Genomic DNA, 17,745 nt, shown 5'->3' with positions numbered 1-17,745 from the left:
AGTGTCATTTTAAACTTTTATGTTGCGTGCACTGGCCAACGGTGCAGAATTGATGCAGAATGAAACATTAAATTTGTAGTCCGGATGGCCGAGCGGTCTAAGGTGCTGCGGTCTGGTCGCAGTCTCTTCTGGAACAATGGGTTCGAATCCCACTTCTGACGTTGCTTATTTTCACGAAGACGTGAAAATATTATATTTGTGGATTCGGCTGCAGCTGATTTTTCGACCAAGTTGATTTCCTGCTCCCAGAAAAGCAACTGGCTTTGTGATGGAAATGTGACTTGAGAAGTTTCAAACTGTGAAATGTTTGACATATTAATGACCTGGACAAAGAAATAGAACAGCAGTGGGAAACATTGAAAACGGTGATCAATGGAGTCCAGGAGAAATATATCCCACGAAAAAACAAGAACAAACCAGCCAGAAATGACACACCAGGGATGAATAAAGAAACAAGGGCAAAATTGAAACTGAAGAAAAAGGCACACACTGGACAATAAAGGAGAGAGTGTAATGTGAAAAGACTGGGAAAGAAGTCTAAAGAACTATTAGAAAGGCAAAAAGGAATATCAAAAAAGCAAAGTATTCTGGACACATCAACAGCCAAAGAAAGTTTAGGATAGGAATAGGGCCACTAAGGGATACACACGACAAACTCACAGGCAATGACAGCGAAATGGCAGAAATATTAAATAATCACTTTGCTTCAGTATTTACCAGGGAGACTGGTGTTGTGGGCGTGACAGTAGAAGAAGAGATCAAAAAGATATGTAAAGACATTTAAGATCGAAAGGGGGAGATAATTGATAAACTAATCAAACTTAGAGAGGAAATTTCCAGTTCGGAGCCCAACCAGAGTTTCAAACCGCTCAGCCACGCTAATTTCCGTATTACTGTTCAGGAGCTTATTTCACAGGGACAGGATTACTGCGCTCCATTTAGGGAGGCTCAGTGAAAGGCGGAAATTGATCTATTAATCGAATCATAGAATAAGATAGCGCCATTCGGCCCATCGTGCCAGTGCCAGTTCTCTGAAAGAGCTGTCCAGTTAGTCCCACTCGCCTGCTGTTTCCCCATAACCCTGAACATGTTTCCATCCAAGCGTTTATCCAATTCCCTTTTGAAAACTGTGAGTTAAGAAAAACAATATTGAAAGGGGTGCTGGGGTCTCTGTAGCGTCGATGTAGAGTGTGTGATGATTGAAGTTATCAAGATGGTTGCTTTACACATGGTATGTTGTGCAATCATCCTGAAATACTTTCAATATCCAATACAAATTGAATTGCAAAGCTAACGGACAAACACTGGAAAACAAGTCACGAGTGAACGCAAATCATCTGGGACCCGTTTTCAGCCTCACGGCACTTTTAATAAAGTGAAATAACTTTGCATTGAAAAGATTTGGAATTTGCATCTATGCCTTTATCTGTTCCATTTCTTAAAGTTGCTGGCGTCTGATGATGTACACGCCTCTGCTCCCTCTATTGAACAAGAAAGGAGGTGTTTGACGTTGACAGGACCTGTTGGTTATGAGCTCATCCTTGACATTGAGTGGGTTCGCGTTTTTTAAACGGCGTCAACTTTAGCCCAGCGGTGAACTTCACAACAAACAAGTTCATCACCGTCTCACCGCGGGCACTGACTGACACGTTTATCGTTATTTCTTTCAGACCTAAATAAATAGGAACCGTGATTTTAAATTTGCACGAAGTGATTTTTAGGTAGTCGCCTTTAAATGTTTCAAAGGCGAATCCGAATTTATGATAGTCCGGCCATTTCACCAGCCGTGTTGAAAACCAAACATGTCTCTAACTTTCGCGTCTTTTTTCGAAAGGCAAAAAACATATTTCCCATGACCTCTGAAGGATGGACAAGTACATTTCAGAAAGCTGAAGCAAGTTAACCAGCCTTTTAATCCGGAGTCAGACCTTTGCGCCACGCACTCTGAAGACAGGATCCTGGATGTTATTATATTTTTGAATGTTTCTTAAACACCGTTTCATATCTTGGTTGAATGGATGAGTCTTATCAAATCTCCGCCAGGTCCCACGGGGTGTGAGACAGTATTGGAAGCAGCCTTCACCCCCAATATCACGCTGGCATTCATCGCCTGCTCTCAGCGGACTGCATGAACAGGGCTGGGAGATATGGACTTTGTTCACATTTAATCAGCAATGTGAATCGTTCAATATTTAATCATTTTTAATGGGGACAAGGTTACAAAATATTACCGGTGCTTTGTCTGTTAGTTAGTTGCACTGTGGGAGATCCTTCGCCACACAGACTGCAGCGGTTTCAAAAGCCGGCTCACCACCACCTTCTCAAGGGCTTTTTCGGATGGGCAATAAATGCCGGCCTCGCCAGCGACGCCCACATCCCATGAACGAATAAAAAAAATATTCCGAGCGTCCTGATGCTGATGTCAGGATTTGATGCCTGATCTGCAGCAACTGGGAGCGGTTTAAATGGCTCCGACTTCTTAATTTCACTCATAACATCAGAGTAACTGTTCCAGGGGGACATGCCGACTCAGCTGCGTCTTGGCCGCCTGTCTGGTCAGTCCTTTATTCGTCTCCAATTCCGTTTCCCAAAGCGTATCTACAGATTCACAAAGCTGTTTGTCATTTCGGTTCCTTTCGATTTGTCCAGCTCCCGACTGGCAATAATTTTCAAACCTGGTTGCAAACCTCCGCCTTGCATCGTGTCCAGGGATGGGTTATGTGGAGAGACTGGACAATCTGGGATTGTTCTCCTCGGAGCAAAAAAAGGTTAAGGGTAGATTTAATAGAGGTGTTCAAATTATTTTGATAGAATGGATGGGGAGAAGCTCTTTCCATTGGCAGGAGGGTCGATAACCAGAGGACACAACTTGCATTTACAGAGCGCCTTTAACGTAGTAAAACGTCACAAGGTGCTTCACAGGAACGTTATTAAACAAAACTTGACACGAAGCCACATAAGGAGATATTGGGACAGGTAACCAAAAGCTTGGTCGAAGAGTTAGGTTTTAAGGTATGTGTTAAAGGAGAGAGAGGCGGAGAGGTTGAGGGAGGGAATTCCAGAGCTTCGGGTCGAGGCAGCTGAAGGCACAGCCTCCAATGGTGGAGCAATTAAAATCGGGGATGCGCAAGAGGCCAGAATTGGAAGAGCACAGAGATTTGTTTTATTCGTTCATGGGATGTGGGCGTCGCTGGCGAGGCCAGCATTTATTGCCCATCCCTAATTGCCCTTGAGAAGGTGGTGGTGAGCCGCCTTCTTGAACCGCTGCAGTCCGTGTGGTGAAAGTTCTCCCACAGTGCTGCTCGGTAGGGAGTTGCAGGATTTTGACCCAGCTACGATGAAAGAACGGTCGATATATGTTTGATGCAGTGTTCCCTAGTGATTGGGAATAGTTCATTGCACAAAAATAATGCATGTCTGTGAGACACTTAATGTTTTTTTGTAAATCACCATTAATACGTTCTGTTGCACACCGAAGGAAATGCTAACTTGTTTACCAAGTGACAATTAAAACGTTAATAAACCTTTGTGCTTTGCATGTCATGAACTTTTATCCCTTCCCATTTTACATACTGTATTTTAGGAGTCTGCTTAAAAATGTTTAGTGCTTATTACACCAAGAATCTGGTGCAGCTGTTGTTAAATTTAAAAAGGTTTGTAGCCCCTTCCACGCTTGAAGAAACTCGACCCTGGAGGTTTATGGGGAGCAAGTCCCAACAAAATGTTTCCCTCCGAGATCAAATCGGGGATTTACTGCGTGTAACTGGTGAACATGATAACCGCTACACTACGGAAACGACAAACTTTTCGGTCTCAGGTCTGAAGGAAGTGTCTCGGGAAAACATGAACCGTTGACTCTCTTTGCACTGACTCTTTTCACGAATATTTCATCGATCGAAACGATACAAGTCACAGGGAAAAATGTCAAAGTCATTAAACTCCCGAATTAGCCCCAAAATCTATCAATCTCAGTTTTGAAATTTTCAATTGACCCCCAGCCTCAACAGCTTTTTGGGGGAGAGAGTTCCAGATTTCCACTCCCCTTTGTGTAATGAAATTCTTCCTGACATCACCCCTGAATGGCCCAGCTCGAATTTTTTAAGGTTACGCCCCATTGTTCTGGACTCTCCCCACCAGAGGAAATAGTCTCTATCTGCCCTGTCAAATGTTTAATCATCTTAAACACCTCAATTAGATCACCCCTTAATATTCTAAACTCAAGGGAATGCAAGTGTCGTCCATGCAACCTGTCCTCATAATTGCTTATCAAGGATAGCCACCAAAAAGCGTTTCACGATGGCTAGCTCTAGAGTGGATTGGTCGTTAGTAGTGGGCTCGTTGGTCTAGGGGTATGATTCTTGCTTCGGGTTTGTTACTATGAATATGTGAGAGGTTCCGAGTTCAAATCCCAGATAAGCCCTTATTTTACTTTGGATCTTGAACTTCCAAAGACAGAAAAGTACCCAAATCACCCCACATGAGTGAAACAATTCCTATGTTTCATACTAGTACCGAACACAACTGCCCAACTTGGTTCTGATGAAAGGTCATTGACCTGAAACATTAACTCTGTTTCTCTCTCCACAGATGCTGCCTGACCTGCTGAGGGTTTCCAACATTTTCCATGTTATCAGAGTTTCACTTCCCTCATCACCGAACTACACTCCTCCACTAGATGCAGCCTTGTGATGCAAACAGGCTCCTTCCGCACAGCCAGGTGTTCTGCTTCAGGCATTCATCATAACTATAACTTTTGAACTTGATAGTTAAAACATATGGCCTTGCCAATTGACCAGAAAACAGAATGGTGTTTATCTCTCACCAGTACAGTCCTTTCCCGCAGCATCAGCTTGGAATGATACGTAGCAATCATACAGATGTCACACCTCTCCTGCTTGCCTGTGAAGCTGGTAAGACGAATAGCACACAATGCTGCCTGACACACATACACAGCAGCTATGAATGACTTAAAGGTCTTGTTATGATTGTCAGGCAATTGCTTATATCAAAAGGATAATTAAACTTACGAGTATAATGATATCAGCAACAATCCAAGTGTTTCTGGACTTCAGAATCTACTCGTCTCTATATTAAACATATGCATGCATATAAAATGAAGAAAATCTGTCTTATGATTGTAGTTTCATTCTCCCAACGGAGATTTATACTTCCTCACTTAAGAGGCAAAAGCTAAAGGTTAATATTACTTCAATATAAAGACTGACTCTTTCCTTACAATACAGATAACCCAAACTAATATAACACCTCAAACTGATGGAGCTCCTCAAACTAAAACAGTATCTCAAACTGATACAGTACCTCAAACGGATAGAGAATCTGAAACTACTATAATACCCCAAGCTACTACATCATCTGAAACTAATGAAGTACCTCAAACTAATACAGTACCTCAAACAAATACAACACCTTAAACTAATGCAGTACTTCAAACCGATACAGAACCTGAAAGTAATATAATACCTCAAACTAATACAGCATCTCAATCTAATACAGTATCTCAAACTAATAAAGTACTTCAACTAATACAGCACCTCAAACTAATAGAGCACCTCAAGCCAATACAACACCTCAAAGTGATACAGCACCTCAAGCGAATACAGTACCTCAAACTAATATAGTACCTCAAATTAGTACAGCGTCTTAAACTAATCCAGCACCTTAAACTATGTATCGTTGTCTCTCCACTGCTTTAAATGTATCTATCTATCTATATATTTATCTATCCATCTATCTATCTTTCTATCCATCTATCTCTCCATCTATCTATCAATCGATTCATCTATCTCACTATCCATCTATCTCTCTATCTATAAATCTCTCTATCCATATATCTATCCATCCATCCATCTGTCTTTCTATCTCTATATCTCTCTATCCATCTATCTATCCATCCACCTGTTTAAATATCTAGCTATATCTCTATCTATATATCTCTCTATCCATCTATCTATCCATCCATCTATCCATCCATCTATCTATCTATATATCTCTATCCATCTAACCAGATATCTATCTACCGATCGATCTATCTCTATCTATCCATCTATCTATCTATATAGCTATCTATCTACCTTTATCTCCCTATCTCTCCATATCAGTTCCTCGTTCAACCTGTTTATTGCTCTGTTGTTGTTTCTCTATCGCTTTCTGTCTCTCCTCCTTCATTACTCAAGTTTATCAAATAACTTTCGAATCTTTATTTAAAAAATGCAATATTAAAGCATGAGCATGAGGTAAATGAGCAAATTACAAGGTGGGGTGGACTCAGTATGTTGGTCTGTGAGGTCTTCCTTCTTCAGGCTGCTGATCACAGAAGTCTCCCTGAGCAGCTTCTGGAAGAAGAAGCGCGAGCACTTCTCGTCCTGCTCCACGGAGCGGACTCTGGAGCGAAAGATCATTTTTGAAGCCCCTTTAACTGGATGCATCACACCGTGAGATCACAAGGTGAGGCCCCTTTAACTGGACGGTTCATAGCATAAGATCACAGCATGAGGCCCCTTTAACTGGACGGTTCATACCGTGAGATACGGTCTGTATTGTACTGCATTGCTTCGAAATTGTGAAATTTAGTTTTAACTCTGTGTATTCTTAAATTTTATGCAGTAATATATGTTTTGTAATAAAAAAAATTCGCAGAAACTTTCGAATCAAACGGGTATCGACCCTCCACACGTTATCCATTGCTCCACTGGCCCAGTTTTCAAAAAGCATGCAGTCACTCACTCCCACAGCGCTGGAGAATGAGCAGTTACCGAGTCAGTCTCGGTCATGCCCACGCGATTCCACGAGTCCGGGCGTGTCAATAGGTGCACGGTGAACAATCACCAAAGAGAGAGACATCAGCTGCTTCCTTTCGATCGCTCAACTTGTAGAGCAGAGGTCTACAGTACAATTAACAGATCAAAGTTTGCTGGTTCGAAGTAATAAACGTGCTTTTGGAGTAAGTAGCTCTAGGCCATTCTCTTAACTTTACAGGCAGCCTACGGCTTAACATGTTGGCGCTGAGGCACAGGAGACCACTTTTCCTTTGTCAAACCTTAAAGCTTTCTGTGTCTTTCAGAACACGGCTGTTTTGCTCGAGCATTTGCCTCTGCTCACCAGCAGGGAGTGCCTTTGAGCTACAACACCGCAAACCGATTTCAGGCAAAAATGTCTTCGATCAGTCAGACAGGGCTCTCGCTGCTCCCTCAAGCTCGGGGCCACTGTTCCTTTCCTGAGATCTCGTCTACCTTCCGCAGGCTCGGGCTCTTCTCAGCATCATTCCTGATTACTGTGGCTTCCCGTTCTGCTGTTGCTCACTTGCTTATGCTCGATACCACCGATTGGAGCAAAGTATTGATTGTCGTCAGGGAGGGGGCCAACCCAAGGCGAGATTTCTCTGCTGATCGTGGAACTGCTTGGAGGCGAGTGCGAAACAACTACTGTGAAGGGCATTGAATAAAGTGGGCAGTAGCAACATGGATACAGAATCGGCTAAGGGACAAGAAACAGAGCTGTGGTGAACGGTTGTTTTTCGGACTGGAGGGAGGTGGACAGTGGTGTTCCCCAGGGGTCGGTGCTGTGACCACTTCTTTCCTTTATATATATTAATGACTTGAATTTGAGTGTACAGGGCACAATTTCCAAATTTGCAGATGACACCAAATTTGTAAGGGTAATGAACAGTGAGGAGGATAGTGATCGAGTTGAAGAGAATATATACAGACTGGTTGCATGGGCGGACACATGGCAAATGAAACTTAACGAAGAAAAATGCGAATTGATGCATTTCGGTAGGAAGAACGAGAAGAGGCAACATAAACTAGAGGGCACAATTCTAACAGTGATACAGGAACAGAGAGATCTGGGGGTATATGTGCAAATATCATTGAAAGTGGCAGGGCAGGTTGAGAAAGTGGTTAAAAAAGCATACGGGATCCTGGGCTTCATAAATAGAGGCAGAGAGTACTAAAGTATGGAAGTCATGATGAACCTTTAGAAAACACTGGTTCAGCCACAACTGGAGTATTGTGTCCACTTCTGGGCGCCGCACTTTAGGAAAGATATGAAGGCATTAAAGAGGGTGCAGAAGAGATTTACTAGAATGATTCCAGGGATGACGGACTTTAGTTACGTGGATAGACTGGAGAAGCTGGAGATTTGATCGAGATTTTCAAAACCATGAAGCGTTTAGAAAGAGTATATAGAGAGAAATCGTTCCCATTTGCAGAAGGGTGAAGGACCAGAGGACATAGATTTAAGGTGATTGGCAAAAGCACCAAAGATGAAATCAGGAAAAACGATGGGGCGGGGGAGTGGGACCAGCTGGATTGCTCTTGCATAGAGCTGGTGTGGTCTTGATGGGCCGAATGGCCTCCTTCCGTGCTGTGTTCTTTCCATGATTCAAGTCGAATGCTCGCTGAGCAGGTGAGAGATAGCAAGATAGATTCTTGCATTCTCCACTCACCTTTTGACTTGGGTCAATTGTCCAGAAACAAAAGTGGCGTCAGTTTTCAGCGAGCCCATGGTCCATGTACTTCTTAAGCTTCACTGCTTGCTACGGTACAGAGAGGTCAAGTGGCAGCAAATCTTTTGGTGTGCTGCAGGAAGAAAAAAATATTGATTTTGGTCTTGAGCAAAGATGGGGAAAAAAAAAGCTTAATGATGCCTTCTCTGAGGATTGAACTCAGGACCTTCAGATTATGAGACTGACGCGCTGCCAACTGCGCTAAGAAGGCACTTGATGTATAATGATCCAGGCAGCACTATCAAGTAGGACAGTTTGCAAGGTGTAAAATCATAAACTAATCGGCAGTTTGCAAAAACTCTCCATCCAGGTGGAAATCGAACCAACAATCTTCTGAATTTTGGTCAGACACGTTCCCCATTGCTCGACTGGCCAAAGGTGTGTCGAGTAAGTCGGAGCTCACACGCTCACAGCGCTGCGGTATGAGCAGGTACCGAGTCAGTCTCGGTCATGCCCACGCGACTCCACGAGTCCGGGAGTGTCAAAAGGCACACGGTGAACAATCATCAAAGAGAGGGACCTTTGCTGCTTCCCTTCGATAGCTCAGCTGGTAGCGTGGAAAACTTGTGGAGATTAAAACTTAAAAGCAAAATCACTCTTAAATCGTTGGTTTAATTCTGGCTCAAAATAGTGAACGTGCATTCGGAGTAAGCGGTATTGAGCTCAAGGCCGCTCTCTTAACTTTACAGACTGCTTGCTGCTTAAAATGTTGGCACTTTTCCTTTCTCAAACCTGAAAGCTGTTTTACTCGAACATTTGCTTCTGCTCACCAGCAGGGAGCGCGTTTGAGCAACAACACGTCAAACCGGACTCACTTTCAGGCAAAAAAGACTTCTGTCAGTCTTTCGGACAGGTCTCTCGCTGATCAAAGGAGTGCCGTTGAACAGCATTTTTTTAATTTTCAAAATATACATTATTTCATAAAATTTAATGATACGTAAAGTTCAGGGTTAAAGTTCGCAATTTCAATTCAAAACAATACAAAACAGATCGCACACGCTATGATCCCATTATTTCAATACAATACACAGTGTATGTCTTACAATACATTCTGTATAATAAAAGGTGGGATGGCTTTACACGGTGCTCTTTCCCCATAGAGCCCTTGTATAGGCCGCACCGTGCCTCAGTGCGTCCCGCAGCACATTCCCCTGGACCTTGGAGTGTGTCAGTCGGCAACACTCGCTCCTGCACCGCTCCTTCAGCTGGGAGACCAGCAGGTTTCGGGAGGACCAAAGGGCCTCCTTCACCGAGTTGATGGCCTTCCAGCAGCTGTTGATATCTGTCTCGGTGTCGGTCCCGGGGAACAGCCCGTAGAGCACAGCGTCCTGTGTGACCGAGTTGTTGGGGATGAATGGGGACAGAGACCAACGCATCTCTCTCCACTTATTCTGCGTGAAGGACCAGTCCATCAGGAGACAGGCGATGGTCTCATCCCCGTTGCAGCCTTTAAGGCAGCTCGAGGTGGTGCTGAGAATTTGTCCATGTTGGAATGCCCACACTGGGAGCGCGGATCTCACCACCCTCCAGACCACATCCTGGTGCCTGTTGGTCAGTTCCGGCGACGAGATGTTCTGCCAAATGGCATCGACCGTCTGGTCGGGGAACTGCCCGATCGGATTCATCCTCTCCTTTTCCTGCAGGAACCCCAGAACATTCCTCGTCGACCACTGTCTGACGGCCTTGTGGTCGAAGTGGTTTCTCCTCAGGATCTTCTGCACCTGTGACAGGTAGGGTGGGGTCGTCGAGCTGGACGGGACGTCATCCGTCTCCTCGGCTAGCATGGCCAGACCCAGTTTTCTCAATGTTTTGGACAGGTAGCAGCTCAGCACGAAGAGACACTTGATGTTTGTGTACCGGGGCTCTACACACACCCTGAGGCAGCCACACACAAAGCTGGCCATCAGGAATGGGGCAGCATTGGTGACGCTTCTGCCCCCTTTGTCTGGAGGTTTGTACATGGTGTCCCTGTGGGCGCGTTCTACCTTGGATCTCCAGACAAAGTGGAAGATAGCTCGGGTGACTGTGGTGACGGAGTTGTGGGGAATGGGCCAGACCTGGGCCACATAGAGCAACACCGCGAGTACCTCACACCTTCTCACCAGGTTCCTGCCCGTTATTGAGAGAGACAGCGTCCCCCCAACATACCAAGCTTCTGTTTCGCTTTGGCGAACCGCTCCTCCCATTTCTTGGTGGAGGCCTGGGGCCCCCTGAACCAGCTCGCAAGTACCATCAGTTAGTCGGACCTGACGGTGAAGGGGACAAAGGATCGGGTCTCCCACCTGCCATAGAACATGGCCTCACCCTTACGATAGTTCACTCTGGACACCGAGGCTAGTTCGAAACGATCGCAGATGCCCATCAATCTGTGGACCGACTGCTGATCGGAGCAAAAGGCAGTGACGTCATCCATGTACAGGGCGGCCGTCACCTGAGAGCCTCCGCTGCCTGGGATCGTCATCCCCCTGATACTTGTGTCCTTCCTGACGGACGGGGCAAACGGCTCGATACCACATATGAACAAGACCATGGAGAGAGGACAGCCCTGCCTGACTCCAAATCTGATCAGAAAACTCTCCGACACCCGCCCATTGATTGGGACTGCGCTATGGATGTCCGCGTGGAGCAGTCAGGTCCAATTGGACATTTCCTCCCCAAAGCCCATTTTGGACAGCACGTCCATCATGTATGTGTGGGATATTCTGTCAAAGGCCATCTCCTGGTCCAGGCTGATGAGGCAGGTGTTCACCCCTCTTTCCTACATATAGATGATCGTATCCCTGGGCAGTACAAGGCTATCAGAGTCCTTCCTGCCGAGTACAGTACAGGTCTGATCCGGGTGGATCACCTGCTCTAGAGCGGACTCGAGCCTGTTGGCAATGGCCTTCGACAGAATCTTGTAGTTGACATTTAGCAAGGAAATGGGTCGCCAATTTCTGATTTCCCCCTCTCCCTCTTCTGCTTGTAGATGACAGTGATGATGCCTTTCCTCATGGACTCTGAAATGCTGCCTGCCAGAAGCATACCCCCGTACACATCCAGTAGCTCTTGGCCAGTCCAATCACACAGAGCCGAGTACAACTCAACCGGTAAGCCATCGCTCCCCGGAGTTCTACTCTTCTCCAAAGACCGGACGGCCTTTGTCAGCTTCTCCAAGGTCAATGGCCGATCCAGGCGCTCCTGTTCGCTGTCCTCTAAGACCTCCGTAATAGAGGACAGGAAGGGTTGGGAGGCCGTGGTGTCTCTGGGCTTTGCGTCATACAGACCGGCATATAAAGATTTTCTGATACTCAGTATGTCGGTCTGTCAAGGCGTCACCGAGCCGTCTTCCTCCTTCAGGCTGCTGATCACCAGAGGTCTCTCTGTGCAGCTTCTGGACGAAGAAACGCGAACACTTCTCGCCCTGCTGCACGGAGTGGACTCTGGACCGAAAGGTGATCTTCGAGGCCTCGGAGGTGAAGATCGAGACTTGCTGGCCCTTCAACTCCCTGAATCCTTTCCCGACATCGATCCCCATCGACTGCAGCTGGAGCAGATCCTGCATGCTTTTCTGGATCTGGGACAATTTCCTCTGTCTCTCTCTCGTCCCTTTAACTGGACGGGTCAAACCGTGAGATCAGAGGGTGAGGCCCCTTTAACTGGACATGTCAAACCGTGAGATCAGAGGGTGAGGCTCATTTAACTGGACGGGTCAAACCGTGAGATCAGAGGGTGAAGCCTCTTTAACTGGACGGGTCACACCGTGAGATCATAGCGTGCGGCCCCTTAAACTGGAGGTGTCACACCGTGAGATCACAGGGTGAAGCCTCTTGAACCGGACGGGTCACACGGTGAGATCTCAGGGTGAGACTGCTTTAACTGGACGAGTCACAACGTCAGATCTCAGGGTGAGGTCCATTAAACTGGACGAGTCACAACGTTAGATCTCAGGGTGAGGCCCCTTTAACTGAATGGGTCACCCCGTGAGATCTCAGGGTGAGACCGCTTGAACTGGATGTGTCACACCGTGAGATCATGAGGTGAAGTCCCTTTAGCTGGATGTGTCACAACGTTAGATCTCAGAATGAGGCCCCTTTAACAGGACGGGTCACACCGTGAGATGACAGGGTGATGCCCCTTTAAATGGACAGGTCACACCGAGCGATATTCGGATAAGGCTCTGTGATTCGAGGTGGTATTTCCTAGCTCGGCTAATTTAAATATGTGAGGTGACGAGAGTGTTGGAGAAATGAAGGCTTGAGATGGCAGAAGCACAGGGTCTCAGCAGCAGTGGGACCAGGACTGTACTTTGTAACTGGTGCAGGGAAACAGCAGTGGGAACGGAAATCACAAAATCACAAGAGACTTCGAGGTCCATGTGTATGGATCATTAAAATATTATGGACAGGGACAGAAAATAATCAATAAAGGATAATGGAATGCTGGCCTTTATATATAGAGGACCAGAATACAATGGGGTAGAAGTTATACTACAAATATACAAAGCCCTCGTTAGACCACACCTGGAGTACTGTGTTCAGTTGTGGGTACCACACTTTAGGAAGGTCACATTGGCCTTGGGAGTGCAACGCAGATTTACTGGAATGTTACCTGGACACTGAGTGGGGAAATTGGATAGGACCTGTTTTTGGGCGGGAGCAGCACGATCCGCTATTACGCCGCGCCCAATGGGCCCTGTGCAGGCAGGACGAGATTTTCGTCAGCCCTGAGGACTCACCTGCAATCTGTGTTGGCAATCAGCGTTGAACGAGGATTCCATGCAATTCGCACTTTCCACCAGCAGGGGGAAGCTCCTATCTCTTAATGGCAGGCTGTCTGTTGGAAATCTCTCAAAGGTAGCGAGTACCTGTTATTTGCTGAATATAACAGACTGCTGTCTGCACGGAGTCTGAATGGAGATCAGACTTCGCACATATAAAGCACAGAAGCATGTCCCATCCCTATTTTTAAATACAGATGAGTTAATTTAAAATATTGAATAAAGGTTGCACACCACTAAATCCCACATCCTCCAATCTGCAGGCCAGACCTCACCAATGTGCCGGCCTGAGACTCCGTGCACCAAGGTTCTCTGCTGATGCACCAGAGGCCTTGGTGTAAGAGGTGGACTGAAGGAGGGACATCCCATATCCGCAGTGGGCAAGATGTCCTCCATACATACACCCAAAAGGTAGTGGGAGGCAGTCGGGGATGAGGTCAATGCCAGGTGCACAGTATCATGAACATGGATGCAGTACAGGAAGAAATTCAATGCTTTGACATGAGTGGTCAAGATGAGTGAGGTCAACTGTCAAGTAGCGCCTCCTTACAAATACACCACCAGCCGCACCCATTGCTCCATGCACTACACCCCCCATCACCCACATAGCAACAAACTCTTTCCTTCAGTACTCAACCCTCTCACCCTTACACATTATCACCGTTGCAAGCAGCACACCCACAACTCACAGGCCACACACACTGGCAGCTATTCAACAATGATAGGAACATCACCCGCTTTCTTGCAGGAGAAGCTGACACATATCAGGAGACAGCGAGTGGCGGTGGCATTTTGCCCCTCGAGGCTTTTCTGCCACTCGATCAGATCAGGGTGGACCTGTAATCTGACTCCATATACCCGCCTTAGCCCCATATCCCTTAATATCCTTGGTTCACAGGAATCCATCAATCTCAGATTTAGAATTCTCGATTGAGCTAACATCAACTGCCGTTTGCAGAGGAGTATTCCAAACTTCTCCTACCCTTTGTGCGTAGAAGGATTTCTTAATTTGACTCCTGCACGTCCTGGCTCTAAATATTATGCTAACTCCCTGCGTCCTAGCTGAGGTACTAAATGAGTACTTTGCCTGTGTCGTTACCAAGGAAGAAGATGCTGCCAAGTTACAGAAAAAGGGAGGTAGTTGAGATACTGGATAGGCTAAAAATTGATAGAGGAATTACAAGAAAGGCTGGCTGTACTTATATAAATAAGTCACCCGGTCCGGCTGGGATGCATCCAAGATTGCTGAGGGAAGTAAGGGTGGAAATTGCACAGGTTCTGGCCATAATCTTCCAATCATCCTTAGATATGGGGGTGGTGCCCGAGGACCGGAGAATAGCAAATGTTACGCCATTATTCAAAAAAGGGTGTAAGGATAAACCCGGCAACCACTGGCCAGTCAGTTTAAGATCGGTGGTGGGGAAGCTTTTAGAAACGATAATCCGAGACAACATTAATGGTCACTTGGAAAAGTGTGGAGTAATAAAGGAAAGCCAGCACGAATTTGTTAAAGGCAAATCGTGTTTAACTAACTCGACTGAGTTTTTTGATGAGGTAACAGAGGGTTGATGAAGGCAATGCAGTTGATGTGGTGTATATGGGTTTTTAAAAGTTGTTTGATAATGTTTCACATAAAGGCTTGCCAGCAGAATTGAAGCCCAAGGAATTAAAGGTGCAGTGGGAGCATGGATACGAAATTGACTCAGTGACAGTAAACAGAGAGTAGTGGTGAACGGTTGATCTTCAGACTGGAGGAAGTGTTCCCCGGGGGTCGGTGCTGGGACCACTGCTTTTCTTGATACATATCAATGACTTGGAATTGGGTGCACAGTGCACAATTTCAAAATTTGCAGCTGGCTCAAAAATTGGAAGTGCAGCGAACAGTGAGGAGGATAGTGATAGATTTCAAGAGGACATAGACAGGCTGGTGGAATGGGCGGACACGTGGCAGATGAAATTAACGCAGAGAAGTGCGAAGTGATACATTTTGGCAGGAAGAGGAGAAGCAATGTAAACTAAATGGTACAATTCTAAAGGAGATGCAGGAACAGAGAGACCTGGCAGTATATGTGCACAAATCTTTGAAGGTGGCAGGATAGTTTGAGAAATCGGTTAAAAAAGCATGTGGCGTCAAGGGCTTTAAAAATACAGACATGGAGGACAAAAGCAAGGATGTTATGTGGAACCTTTATAAAGCATTGGTTCTACCACAACTGGAGTATTGTGTCCACTTCTGGGCACCAGACTTTAGGAATGATGTGATGAAGATAGAGAGGGTGCAGAAAAGATTTACTACAATGGTTCCAGGGATGAGGGACTTCAGTTACGTGGAGAGTCTGAAGAAGCTGAGGTTGTTCTCCTTGGAGCAGAGAAGGTTAAGAGGTGATTTGATAGAAGCGTTCAAAATCATTTCAGGTGATTGGCAAAATAACAAAAGGCGACATGAGGAAAAACTTTTTTTTACACAGCGAGTTGTTATGATCTGGAATGCGCTGCCTGACAGGGTGGTGGAAGCAGATTCAATCATTGCCTTCAAAAAGGAATTGGATAAATACGTGAAGTGAAAAACTTTGCAGGGCTATGGGGTAAAGCGGGGGATTGGGACTAATTGGATTGCTCTTACAAAGAGCCGGCACGGGCTCGATAGGCCGAATGGCCTCCTCCTGTGCTGTAACCATTCTATTATTCTCTGATTTTGAAGTGTAGTCATTGTGGTAATGTTGGAAATGCTGCAGCCAATTTGTACACAGCAAGATCCCGCATACTGCAATGAGATGAATAACCAGAAAATCGGTCTTAGTGATGTTTGGAGAGGGGTAAATATTGCCCAGTTCACCGGGGAGAACTCGCCTGTACTTTTTCGAATCGTGCCGTGGGATCTTTTACATCTACCTGGGAAGGCAGATGGGGCTTCGGTTTAACGTCTCGTCTGCAAGGCGGCATCCACAACAGTGCAGCACTTCCTCGATGCTACCCTTCGACAGTGCAGCGCTCCTTCACTACTGACCCTCCGACAGTGCAGCACTTCCTCAATACTACTTCTTCGACAGTACAGCACTCCTTCACTACTGACCCTCCGACAGTGCAGCACTTCCTCACTACTACCCCTTCGACAGTACAGCGCTCCTTCACTACTGACCCTCCGACAGTGCAGCACTTCCTCAATACTGCCCCTTCGACAGTTCAGCACTCCGAAACTACTGACCCTCCAACAGTGCAGCACTTCCTCAATACTGCCCCTTCAACAGTGCAGCACTCCCTCAATACTACCCCTTCGACAGTGCAGTGCTCCCTCAGTACTGACAATCTGACAGTGCAGTGTTGCCTCAGTACTGCCGCACCGACAGTTCAGCACTCCCTCAGTACTGCCCCTCCGACAGTGCAGCACAACCTCAATACTGCCTCTTCGACAGTACAGCGCTCCCACCGTACTGGTCCTCCGACAGTACAGTGCTCCCTCAGCACTGACCCTCTGACAGTGCAGCGTTGCCTAAGTACTGCCCCTCCGGCAGTGCAGCACTCCCTCACTACTGACTCTATGATAGTGTAGCACTCCTGCAGTACTGCCCCTCTGACAGTGCAGCACTCCGTCCATACAGCCCTTCCGGCAATGCAGCCCTCCCTTAGTACTGACCCTGCGACAGTGCAACACTCACTCAGTACTGACCCTCCGACAGCACTGAGCTCCCTCAGTACTGATCGTCCATCAGTAGTGTGTTCCCTCAGTCCAGCACTCCATCAGTACTGCCCCTCCGACAGTGCAGCACTCCCTCAGTACTTACCCTCCAACAGTACAGTGCTCCCTCAGAATGGCACTGTGGTGTCTGCCCGGATTATGTGTTCAAGTCTCTGGAGTTGGACTTGAATTCACAACCTTCTAAATTAGAGGCGAGACTGCGACCACTGAGCCACGTCGGACACCTGAAAGGGGGAGAGGCAGATGGAGGAGCTCAGGTTGTGCTTTCTGGAACGTGGATATGGCTGTAGGCACGGCCGTCAAAATTGCGGCAAATGGACTGCGGATGCACAAGCGACCACAGGTGGAGGAGCAGAGTGTTTGGGAAGGGGTGTCGGACTGGAGGAGGTAACAGAGATAGGGAAGGGTGAGGCCCTGATAGATTTAAATGTAAGAAGGAACAAAAATATACTACAGGCTTTGGAGGTTGGAATCCAATGCAGGTTAGTAAGGGCTTTGGTGATTGGTTAGCCGCTCACCAATCAAAAAGCAAGGGGTAGGGATGGAATCTGTGGCAAGGATGTGGAGATTTGGGGGCCAAAGTTCATGACTTCCCAATTTTTACCTGCAGGAAATTGAGGCTCATCTAAAACAGAAAGTGGGTCTGACAACGCAAAGATATTGGAAGGGTCAAGAGAGGCGGTGGTTTTGTCAGCGTCCATCTGAAAGCTGGTCCATGTCTGCGGACTGTGTCACCAAAGGGCAGCATGTCGACGAGGAAGA

General features: G+C 46.5%; 1 non-coding gene across 1 annotated transcript; it reads right to left on the bottom strand.

Moving 5' to 3' along the window:
- Positions 1 to 8,665: 8,665 nt before the first annotated feature.
- On the bottom strand, positions 8,666 to 8,738 carry trnam-cau (transfer RNA methionine (anticodon CAU)). Its single transcript has one exon. It is a non-coding gene; the product is annotated as a tRNA-Met (tRNA).
- Positions 8,739 to 17,745: the final 9,007 nt, after the last annotated feature.

Source organism: Heptranchias perlo, unplaced genomic scaffold (genome assembly GCF_035084215.1).
Source record: "Heptranchias perlo isolate sHepPer1 unplaced genomic scaffold, sHepPer1.hap1 HAP1_SCAFFOLD_59, whole genome shotgun sequence".
NCBI classification, from domain to species: domain Eukaryota; kingdom Metazoa; phylum Chordata; class Chondrichthyes; order Hexanchiformes; family Hexanchidae; genus Heptranchias; species Heptranchias perlo.
The sequence above is the reverse complement of the archived record's forward strand: the minus strand, read 5'-3'. Positions and strand labels throughout refer to the sequence as shown.